The sequence below is a fragment of the Bufo gargarizans genome, chromosome 4 (assembly GCF_014858855.1).
Source record: "Bufo gargarizans isolate SCDJY-AF-19 chromosome 4, ASM1485885v1, whole genome shotgun sequence".
In the NCBI taxonomy this organism is placed as follows: Eukaryota; Metazoa; Chordata; class Amphibia; order Anura; family Bufonidae; genus Bufo; species Bufo gargarizans.
The window spans coordinates 536,205,581-536,218,537 of record NC_058083.1 but is presented as its reverse complement, the minus strand read 5'-3'; the positions used below and the strand labels follow the sequence as shown (position 1 = coordinate 536,218,537).

Below are 12,957 nucleotides of genomic sequence, written 5' to 3'. Positions count from 1 at the left end.
AGGGACGCAACAGGAGGTGACCTGCTCCCTAATTCTGTGTTGTTTGGCCAAGTGGTAACCCTACCATCTCCTGGTACCGCACGGCTGGGGGTTTCCCCCACCACCAGCCGTGACACAAATTTGGCAAATGGCAATGTTCACCTCCTCCGCCGAGTATGGCATTTTCCCCCAACACTTTGCGCTGACTGCCTGCTACCGCTGCCTCCATGAACCCCTTCACCGCTACTTTCCGGTCTACCCTGGGAATATTTGGCTCCCGACCACCCTGCTGACTCATGGCAACGCTACCACCCTGCTGGCTTAGCCACTGCCTCACTGATGATGATGATGTAGGCCCTTCTTCACCCGGCTCCCAAGTGCGATCGGCTACATCATCATCATCCGCTACTGTCTGCACGTCACTGATGTCCCCCTCAATGGTCTCAGGGCCACGAGCCTGACCGCTCGCAACACCTGCTCCCACGCGACTTTCATCATCACTACTTGCCCGCCTGGGCTTGGCAGTAGCTGCTGACTGTCCTCTAGTAGCTCGTCCTCGCTGAAAAGTGGAGCCAAGCCTACGGCATATAATACCTTTCTGGCTGAGGGAACAGAAAATTACAGAGGCAGGTTGAGGACAGTTGGGGGCACAGGGCCTGCTCCCGGGCCAACTAAGCATCTTGTCCGAGGAACCCACCGACTCTTTGCTTGGGGGTGTCCTATGTCACTTGCGATGAAGTCGTAGGCCGAGTCAACCATTGAAGCACCGCTGGGTTGCTGGTCAAGACACGACCGCTAGATAACACTTGGAGCTCAGGCCTCTTGCTGCGACTCCTGCTGCCTCACCCCCTTTCTTCTGCTGCTACTTCTGCCTGCAACAAAAACATTTTGGCCACTGCCCATTCCCTTTTAAGGTCCTGTCACCTGTCTGTCTGACATACTGTATAATAAAAGAATTAAATTAAAATAATACACCCCAAAAAAGTCTGTAGTACAATATGCTTTTTCCTATTAATACACCCAAAAAAAGAAATATAACAATCACAATTCACCGCAGAACTGCTAATAGGACGTACAAATCTTTCCTATTACTACACCCCGTAAATGGCTGTAGTACAATGTAACTTCACCGCTGAAAGGCAATTATTACATATATATATACAAACCGGATTCCAAAAAAGTTGGGACACTATACAAATGGTGAATAAAAACTGAATGCAATGATGTGGAGGCGCCAACTTCTAATATTTTATTCAGAATAGAACATAAATCACGGAACAAAAGTTTAAACTGAGAAAATTTACCATTTTAAGGGAAAAACAAATCTCAAAAAAGTTGGGACAAGGCCATTTTCACCACTGTGTGGCATCTCCCCTTCTTCTTACAACACTCAACAGACGTCTGGGGACCGAGGAGACCAGTTTCTCAAGTTTAGAAATAGGAATGCTCTCCCATCCTTGTCTAATACATGCCTCTAACTGTTCCATCGTCTTGGGCCTTCTTTGTTGCACCTTCCTCTTTATGATGCGCCAAATGTTCTCTATAGGTAAAAGATCTGGACTGCAGACTGGCCATTTCAGTACCCGGGTCCTTCTCCTACGCAGCCATGATGTTGTGATTGATGCAGAATGTGGTCTATCTTGTTGAAAAATGCAGGGTCTTCCCTGAAAGAGATGACGTCTGGATGGGAGCAGATGTTGTTCTAGAACCTGAATATATTTTTCTGCATTGATGGTGCCTTTCCAGACATGCAAGCTGCCCATGCCACACGCACTCATGCAACCCCATACCATCAGAGATGCAGGCATCTGAACTGAGCGTTGATAACAACTTGGGTTGTCCTTGTCCTCTTTGGTCCGGATGACATGGCGTCCCAGATTTCCAAAAAGAACTTCGAATCGTGACTCGTCTGACCACAGAACAGTCTTCCATTTTGCCACACTCCATTTTAAATGATCCCTGGCCCAGTGAAAACGCCCGAGCTTGTGGATCTTGCTTAGAAATGGCTTCTTCTTTGCACTGTAGAGTTTCAGCTGGCAGCGGCGGATGGCGCGGTGGATTGTGGTCACTGACAATGGTTTCTGGAAGTATTCCTGAGCCCATTCTGGGATTTCCTTTACAGTAGCATTCCTGTTTGTGGTGCAGTGTCGTTTAAGGGCCCGGAGATCACGGGCATCCAGTATGGTTTTACCGCCTTGACCCTTACGCACAGAGATTGTTCCAGATTCTCTGAATCTTCGGATGATGTTATGCACAGTTGATGATGATAGATGCAAAGTCTTTGCAATGTTTCGCTGGGTAACACCTTTCTGATATTGCTCCACTATCTTTCTGCGCAACATTGTGGGAATTGGTGATCCTCTACCCATCTTGGCTTCTGAGAGACACTGCCGCTCTGAGAAGCTCTTTTTATACCCAATCATTCAAAATTCACTGCAGAACGACTACTAGGACAGAGGTATATTTTCTAATAATACACCCCATAAATAACTGTAGTACAATGTAACTTAACCGCAGAATGGCAATTATGACATATTTTTTTCCTTTTTTTTTAATACACCCCCCTAAAAAAGTTAAACAATGTAAAATCACCGAAAACCAGCTAATAGGACGTATGTATCTATCCTATTAATACACCCCGTAAATGGCTGTATCACACAGAACTGGCACCCCAAACACAAGCAAGGTTTGCTGGAATTAGTGATGTATTATATAGTGCAAACAACCTAAAAGCAGCAGTATAACTGCAATTTGGATCCCCAGTTAGTGCAGCCAGGTGTAATAGAATCGCTCCTATTACCCAGGCTGTACACTTTCCTATTGCACCCTGTTCTCCTTTTATAGTGTAGATGATTCCTCCCTATCCTTCCCCTACACTTTGAATAATCTTTCCCTGAACTTGTAAATCATTTTTTCAGCACAATGAAGTCTTTCCTAGCACTGTCCCTAGCGCCTGCTGACGTCTCTCCCTGCACTAAGTGCACTGGAAAATGGCAGAATCCAAGATGGCTGGGGGTATTTATAGGGCTGTGACATCACAGGGCTGCCCGCTGATTGGCTGCATGCATGGCATTGTGGGTGATCCCTTATTCCCAGAGTTCTTTGCCCCATGTCCTCACACGTGCAGCAGCCATTTTAGGAGAAAATGCGATTTGTTCCCACGAACCATTGGGAAATTTGGCTTCAGTGCGAATCAATTTTTTTCCTGAAATTCAGATCGAATTCCACTTTGTCAACTTCGATTGGCTCATCTCTAGTCGTAACCCCATGGATTCAAGCAATATATAATGTGATGGAAAAATGAATCCAGCCAGCACAGGAGGCAATATGGAGAATCACAATACATTAGTAAGTTCCTTGTAGTAACTTTCTCTACATGATAAATGCCATTTGCTGAAGTGACGACCCCTTTAATGAATCCGAGAACTTATTCCATATGTTCTGCAAATCTGAGAAAGAGACAAAATATCACACGTAGAGAATCTGTGTTGCGCCGACAGATGGAGATGATGAATGTGTTCTGATTGTTTCTGAATATCTTGGATATTTTGGCTAATGAAGTCTTCTCATTCGGAAATCTTACGTTTGGTTCATGGACATTCTGCCGAAAATTTCGTTATCTCAGTGCCTGATCCGATCTCCTGATTTCGGTATCAGTGGAGATCTCGCGTAGTGTGTGATTGTGAATCTGTCATGTTCTGAGCGCTTCCCCGGGTTCCTTTGACTGTTCTATTGGAAATCCTTGGGTAGATTTACGGCGCTTGCGTTGTCTGCTCGTACATTACCGCGTTTGTGGCCGCGCTCTACAAGAGGCAGAGAAACTGTTTGGCTTATTGATGCAGCATCATCAATTTTATTGTACAAGCTTCGGGTTTTCAGCCAAAACCATTCCAAACCCTCCGAGGCTCATTTCTGGCAGATTATCTGCAGTAATTGTCAATAACGACGCAAAGACGTTTCCAAGAACAACTCTCGCCATCGACTGTACGTGATTAACCCTTCAATACCCGACACAATATGGAGCTTGCTGGCCTTCAAATTTACAACCTTGAAAATAACATCATTTATTTTTACCTTTTGTTTTTTTTAAGCTTTTTTGTACATGTTTTTTTTATCACAAAACAAATTAAAAATGTTATTACAAATTAAAGCAAAAAAAATATGAAAAAATAGATATATGTGTATTTAAATAGCTTTGGGTCTAGAGCTTCAGACATGGGTAACAGGAGTTATAGTAGTAGGTTCTCATTTTTCTCAGAATTATCTATATTATTATTATTATTATTACTATTAGCGTTGAGCGAATCAAAGCCAAATTAATTGACTTCAATTAAAATTTCAGGAAAAATTTGATTCACCCCAAAGCCAAATTTCCCTGCACTTCGTGGCAACAAATCTATTGTTCCTGAAATGGCGGCAAAAATAAATAAAAATAAAAAAACATACTTACTTCGTTCATTTGCTCAGAGAGAGGTCATAGCGGCCATCTTGATTGAAGATACCGCATAAAATCTTGCGTAGGGTAACCTGATGTCACTGCGCTGGCCAGGTGCGGTGATGTCATCACATGATGATGTATTCACGTCACTAAGCAACATTTTTCTAAGTGTCTTCAATCAAGATGGCTATGATGGCCTCTCCATGAGCAAATGGATAAGGTGAGTATGTATTTTTTAAATCGGATTAACCCCTAAATGGCCTTTATTTTAATCTTAGATACTGTGATCAGCGATAAACACGGCATCTGAGGGGTTCAATGATGGTGGGCGGCGCGATCCCCTTTCCATTGTTATTATTTTTTTATTATTATTAGTAGTTTATTAATATTTTTATTAATATTATTATCACTTCTAGAAGTATTATTTGTTTTTTATTATTATTATTATTATTATTAGTAGTAGTAGTGGTAGTTTATTAATATTTTTATTAATATTATTATTATCATTTTTAGTAGTAGTATTTGTTTATTATTATTATTATTATTAGTGCTAGTAGTGGAAGTTTTTATTTTATTTTTTTATAAATTTTTGTAGTAATATTTACTTATTATTATTATTATTATTAGTAGTAGTAGTAGTATTTACTCAAGAAAAAGGTATACAGAAGAACACGAGATTACAGTTGGTGTTCGTCTTCATCACTTGTGGAATTCCACCCAGGAATCTAGGACGTGGTGATGTATCAGTGAGTAATGTCTGCAGATCCCAGGAGTACGGCTTTCTGAAATTGACAGATGGTGATTTTGTCAAAATTCAGCTCTTTTACATATTTATTATTATTATTTTCACTTCCCATTCCCATTTTGTTCATTAATATTATTTCCCATTTTTATACTATATATTTATTCTGCAGACTTGCAGACAGGGGCAGGCATAGACAGCGTAGGGCTCCCGAGCAAGAGTCAGCTATGGGCCTTGGTGCTTACAAAGAGCTTATCATGGTGCACGTCTTGGTTCTAGTTGTGGTGCTTCTGATGTTCATTAAAGGTGTTTTCTGAGATTTGAATACTGATGACCTATCCTCTGGATGCGTCATCTATATCTGATCAGTGGGAGTCAAACACCTAGGACTCCCGCCGATCAGCTGTAGCTGGGAAGGCAGTGGCGCTTGCAGTAGCATTGCAGTCTTCTCTCAGATTCTCCTAGACCTCTGACGATATGTTCCTCGGTCACGTAGCCTAGGTACAGCTCAGCCTCACAGAAGTGAATGGAGCAAACTTTTTTCCTGGTTGCCCAGATGTCTACAACATTTAGCCAAAACTATGGATTTCCAGTGTAGTCGGTATGCTTTAGCGCTGTGCTTTTGAGAAATAAAGCCTAATTCAGGGCCTGTGGGGTGAAACATGCCTTCTATATCTACTAGGCATAAAACAGTGGTTAAACGGGTTGTCTGGGTTCAGAGCTGAACCCAAACATATCCCCTTCTTCACCCCTCTGAGATGAGCATTTCATGCAAGGGCTTTTTTGTTTACATATTTCAGTGAGCCCGGTGACGTCATTGATGAGATAAGATGCCTTTATTGTCACTGTACAATACAATGTAATACAATGTACAATACAATTAAATGTTGTTTGGAGCAATCCTAGATGCCATGGACAGAGGAACAAGAACTGACACCACTGCAGACAAGAGGTCATCATGGGGTCATGAATGCAGCAGTCACTTTCAGTCTGTGGTAGTTTCTATCCTAGGAAGGGGCAATAATCTCCAACCATTTAGGAGACTGATTGCTTTGGGGTAAAAGCTGTTCTTCAGCCTAGTGGTGTGGGCATGTAGGGCTCTAAGACGCCTACCAGAGGGTAGGGGAGTGAAAAGGCTGTGGCCGGGGTGAGTTGGATCCTCGCAGTTGGCACTAATTGGCACTAATGAGCGGGCCTTAGCGCTGCCCTAGCCTAGACTCACTGATAGGCAGAAGCCTCCGCCTAACTTACCCATGGAGAGCATAGTACGTCACCAGATCTAAAAATAATTCCCTTGCCCTGCGCGATTCATAGCAGGGCAAAGGAGAGCATTGGAGCATGAAGGAAGAAGGGTTCAGCTCTGAGCCTGGACAACCCCTTGTGTGGCGTGCTCCCTAACTGGCCAACAGTCATTACAAGATTTATTATACATGTTAACAGCTTTCAGTCCAGGCTGTGCATAAAGCAGCTCTTCCTCCCTATTCCACAGCTGGAAGTCCAAGCACAAACATGATAATTCCAGCTGGCCGGTTCACTGCCACTAGTGTGCAACTAGCTTAACTCTCACCGGTCACTGGAAGTCCTTTCTCAACCGAGGAGAGAGGTTGAGGGATCATGTATTTTAACTTCTAGAAGGGAATAGAGGAGAGTTGATGGAAGGAGACATTTTATTGGCTTAGACAACAGATCTGATATCTCACAAGGATGGTCAGTAAGCAAGCCTGGATGGAGATAACTCCATATGTGTGGGCCCCTCACAACATTTCTACCTTTTACCACACTGAAAGCTATCATCTGGGCTACAGATATTGATGACCTATCTTCAGGATAGGTCCTCAATATCAGGCTGGTGGGGTCCTGACACCTGGCAAACCCACTGTTTAACTGTGTCGAGCAGCAGCGGTGTATTGAAGCTGAGCCCACATTCACTTGAATGAGAGATGAGCTGTAGTACCACGGCACCACCACTACACAGAGGACGGAGTTGTCTGCTTCCGGCTTCATCACCGGCAGTTACCTGAAACAGCTGATCGGCGAGAGTGCCGCGTGTCAGGCCCCCACCTGCCTAATATTAATGACCTATCCTGAGGAACATCTAGAACGGCTTTTCTGTGGAGCTATGCAGAATAAGGGCTATATAAAAGGGTTCTTAACGGGGTAAACTGATAATAAAATTTTAATTCGAGAGAACAGTGTGAACTAACACATGGCTGTAGCGTGTTTTTTTTATTTTCTTTTTCTATAAATTCACAAGCCCATGTATCTATCTATTGTTCCTCCTTAAATGGTGCCATGTGCAGGGCGAGTTGTCTGAATACTACGCTCCTCAGATATCACAGGTTCAGGAACATTTCTGTGTGCAGATGGAGTCCCAGATGTCCTGACTGTTTATTTAGGTTACCACAGATATTTGTCTCTGGAAGGAAAAAAAATGAAGCAGTTCGGAGATGTCGATCGAGCTGTCTCAGATTAGTCTATGAATGGATCGAGAAGAACCTGAGAAGTTGGATCTGGCATCAGGTGAGTTTTTAAACAACAGGCACAGCTGCTCGAGAGGGATAACTCTGCGACAGCATTCTGCTGTGGAGACAATTTCCGTAATTGTGTATGAAGCAGTGATCAGCTGCTGTGAAACTACAACTCCCAGCATGCACACTTTCTTGGCTGTTCTCATAACTCCCATACAAGTGAAAGTAGGATTCAAGGAGTTGTGGATTCAGAACAGCTGTAGTGCCGGAGGTTGCTGATCCCGGGTAGAAGGTATTATCCATTATTGATACCATGTAACACTGCACAACTCATTGTGTTCCCCTCAGAGCGTCCCTCTTCTGACCACCTCTTTGATCCTCCTTGGCATCCCCTATCTCACATCTTGGAGCCACATCCCTACTGCTGAGGCCACCACTCCAAGGCGCATGCTTCTTAAGGGCCAGAGTGGCAATAGTTACAACTAATTTGTATCTGGTGTAAACAGCTGGTTTCTTTCCATCTTCTGGTTCCATCAATGATCAGGGACCATGGCACCATTACAGGGGGCCTCCTAAGTCCATTTACTCCACTGATAGGGGCCTGCAAAACAAAATGAGATTTACTCCTCAAATGAATTATATTAAAGTAATCCTAACCAAATGTATAATGGTTATTGTTCTTAGTTAAGTGTCCATAGTCATAACTATAAGCAGGACCAGATGACCTCCACTTCACTTCTGGTGATTACTGTAGAAGACAATAAACTGTTAAAGGAAGAGGTGAGAACGTTTAGTGTCTCAGTGAGCAATAATATTATGTCTCATTTCACGGCCGGACGACCATTACAGCGGAGCTTCCTGCTATTCACCCGCTCCATGCTGCCCAGGACACAGATCACCGCTACAGACTTAGATTATCCCCCTGTAATTAGGTAATTAAAAAATCTATTGAAGAGAAGCATCAGGAAAGACAAAAGTTCTCATCACAGGTGAAGCCTGGAGAGCGGAGAACGTGAGAAAAGGAACCCGATGTAACAGCAAATAATAGACTTAAGATACAATGGTGGAGATTTATCAAACTGGTGAAAAGTAGAACTGGCTTAGTAATATTCCTGTACATAGGAGCAGTATTATAGTAGTTATATTCTTGTACATAGGAGCAGTATTATAGTAGTTATATTCTTGTACATAGGAGGCAGTAATATAGTAGTTATATTCTTGTACAGAGGAGGCAGTATTATAGTAGTTATATTCTTGTACATAGGAGCAGTATTATAGTAGTTATATTCTTGTACATAGGAGGCAGTATTATATTAGTTATATTCTTGTACATAGGAGGCAGTATTATAGTAGTTATATTCTTGTACATAGGAGCAGTATTATAGTAGTTATATTCTTGTACATAGGTGCAGTATTATAGTAGTTATATTCTTGTACATGGAAGCAATATTATAGTAGTTATATTATTGTACATAGGAGCAGTATTATAGTAGTTAAATTCCTGTACATAGGAGCAGTATTATAGTAGTTATATTCTTGTACATAGGAGCAGTATTATAGTAGTTATATTCCTGTACATAGGAGCAGTATTATAGTAGTTATATTATTGTACATAGGAGCAGTATTATAGTAGTTATATTCTTGTACATAGGAGCAGTATTATAGTAGTTATATTCTTGTACATAGGAGGTAGTATTATAGTAGTTATATTCCTGCACATAGGAGCAGTATTATAGTAGTTATATTCCTGTACATAGGAGCAGTATTATAGTAGTTATATTCTTGCATATTGGAGGCAGTATTATAGTAGTTATATTCTTGTACAGTACATAGGAGCAGTATTATAGTAGTTATATTCTTGTACATAGGAGGCAGTATTGTCGTAGTTATATTCTTGTACATACAGTAGGAGCAGTATTATAGTAGTTATATTCTTGTACATAGGAGGCAGTATTATAGTAGTTATATACTTGTACATAGAGGCAGTTTTATAGTAGTTATATTCTAATACATAGGAACAGTATTATAGTAGTTATATTCTTGTACATAGGAGGCAGTATTATATTAGTTATATTCATGTACATAGGAGGCAGTATTATAGTAGTTATATTCTTGTACATAGAAGCAGTATTATAGTAATTATATTCTTGTACATAGGAGGCTGTATTATAGTAGTTATACTCTTGTATATAGTAGCAGTATTATAGTAGTTATATTCTTGTATATAGTAGCAGTATTATAGTAGTTATATTCTTGTATATAGTAGCAGTATTATAGTAGTCATATACTTGTACATAGAGGCAGTATTATAGTAGTTATATTCTTGTACATAGGAGCATTATTATAAAACTTATATTCCTGTACATAGGAGCAGTATTATAGTAGTTATATTCTTGTACATAGGAGCATTATTATAAAACTTATATTCCTGTACATATGAGCAGTATTATAGTAGCTATATTCTTGTACATAGGAGCAGTATTATGGTAGTTATATTCTTGTATATAGTAGCAGTATTATAGTAGTTATATTCTTGTATATAGTAGCAGTATTATAGTAGTTATATTCTTGTACATAGGAGGCTGTATTATAGTAGTTATATTCTTGTATATAGTAGCAGTATTATAGTAGTTATATTCTTGTATATAGTAGCAGTATTATAGTAGTCATATACTTGTACATAGAGGCAGTATTATAGTAGTTATATTCTTGTACATAGGAGCAGTATTATAGTAGTTATATTCTTGTACATAGGAGCAGTATTATAGTAGCTATATTCTTGTACATAGGAGCAGTATTATAGTAGTTATATTCTTGTATATAGTAGCAGTATTATAGTAGTTATATTCTTGTATATAGTAGCAGTATTATAGTAGTTATATTCTTGTACATAGGAGGCTGTATTATAGTAGTTATATTCTTGTATATAGTAGCAGTATTATAGTAGTTATATTCTTGTATATAGTAGCAGTATTATAGTAGTTATATTCTTGTATATAGTAGCAGTATTATAGTAGTCATATACTTGTACATAGAGGCAGTATTATAGTAGTTATATTCTTGTACATAGGAGCAGTATTATAGTAGTTATATTCTTGTACATAGGAGCAGTATTATAGTAGTTCTATTCTTGTACATAGGAGGCAGTATTGTAGTAGTTATATTCTTGTACATACAGTAGGAGCAGTATTATAGTAGTTATATTCTTGTACATAGGAGGCAGTATTATAGTAGGTATATTCTTGTACATAGGACCAGTATTATAGTAGTTATATTTTTGTACATGGGAGGCAGAATTATACTTTTTATATTCTTGTACATAGGAGCAGTATTATAGTAGTTATATTCTTGTACATAGGAGGCAGTATTATAGTAGGTATATTCTTGTACATAGGACCAGTATTATAGTAGTTATATTTTTGTACATGGGAGGCAGAATTATACTATTTATATTCTTGTACATAGGAGCAGTATTATAGTAGTTATTTTTTTATGTTCATAGGAGCAGGATTATAGTAAATATAATTGTGTACATATGAATAGTATTTAATTGTTTTATGGGAAGCAGTTTTATATTAGTTACTGTATATCTTTTTTTACATAGAGGGAAGTTTTATAATGGTTATAATGTTGTACATGAGTAACGACATTAAATCAGATACTGTATATTCTTGTAATTAAAGGACACTTTTATATCACAGTCTATATTTCTGAAATCAGATGTAAACTGTGCAGTATGTATCCGTGAAAAGAAACTCTCTTTGGGTCTTTTTTCTTCTCCTTCTCATAAATGACCACTCTGAACCAAGATCCCCTTTATTACCTCATTATTTTGTTATAGGTTTCTAGACATTCCTTCTATTATTTCTCTGAGGTGGAGATTATTTTTTACTCTACCATTAGCTTTTTTATTCCTTTTTTCTTTGCATTAATTATTTCCATTTCTGGAGTTGATAATTTTTTACACTGAAGTTTATAAATGGAATGTAACCGGATACTTAAAATCTTCCGACAAGTTAAATGACGCCTCTAGCAAGCCTTCCTCTGGAATGGTGATATAAGTTATGATTTTTACACTGATAGTTTTGGTGATGAATGCATTTATTGGTTTTTGCATATAAGTTTCATTGTCAGGAAGTCATCACTCATCATCTCTCCTCCTATTAGCCCTAATAAAGTAATTGATCGCTCCATTATAATATGTGCTCAGAAAGACAGATGAGTAAATTTCTGCCGAGGACAGACCATAGAGTAGAATCTCATCAGTTACGTTTAAGACGAGCCTGTTCATTATCTGACCGATCAGTGTGACATCTCTAATACTTGATTTAAGGGAAAGGAGGATTATTTATCATCAATGTCTTGGCGTTAACTAGCGCCTCGTTTGCAGCAAAATTTTGTAAAAGTGTTGTGAAAAAATGTAGATATTTAATGAAATGACTCTAGAACTAGCATCCTGTACCACAATCTTCAGTAGCTGGGTTGTCACGGACTAATTGCGGAGCAGAGTCTACGGGACCCTTCTAGTCTTAACCCTCTTATTGATTTATGGGCTCCACCAGTAATACACTAACAGATAAGTCACCTGTGGGCAGCAGATCCAGTGCTAACAATGTAAGGCCATTGTGACAGATTGCAGATGTATAGGTGATAGGATTGCTGAGGGTCACTATCAGGATGGTAGTCCATGTGCAGCGAGCCCAGGAAGATAGAGGACTGTTGGTAGTAGTTACTCACAGTGGCGCTCCCCGGGGCCGTGCAGAGATATTTCACTGTTCCTTCCTTTCATAGAACACCCTGGTTTTGGGATCTCCGGCCTGGTGATAGTTAGTGATGAGCGGCAGGGGTCATATTCGAATTTGCCATTTTTTTGCTAATATTTTGTAGAATATTCGTTGAATATTCGCAAATTCGAATATTCGTTATATTCAACAAAAGAATCGGCAAGGTAATGATCGTGTAATATGCAAATTTTAGTAATGCTAATTTTTATTGCAAATTTTTCAACTTACAACTATTAGACAAAGAAGATTATAGCACTATATTAGCTAAATTGCTTTATATTTGTTTTTTTTTGAATATTCGCTATATTGCTATAACTTTGTTTTTTCGAATATTCCTTATAGTCTAAAACAAGAATATATAGCAATATAGCGAATATGAGAAAAAAACGAATATAGAGCAATTTAGCTAATATAGTGCTATAATCTTCTTTGTCTAATAGTTGTAATATTTTTCTCATCTGAAGTTCAGATTAGAAAAAAAATCACAACTATTAAAAAAAATGATTATAGCGCTATATTAGCTAAATTGCTCTATATTAGTTTTTT

The 12,957-nt window shown here is 39.2% G+C and overlaps 1 protein-coding gene across 2 annotated transcripts in view; it reads left to right on the top strand.

Annotated features, from left to right (window-relative positions):
• LRFN2 (leucine rich repeat and fibronectin type III domain containing 2) overlaps positions 1-12,957 on the top strand; it is a 536,726-nt gene that overhangs the window by 251,199 nt on the left and 272,570 nt on the right. The gene's annotated exons all lie outside the window — the stretch shown is intronic.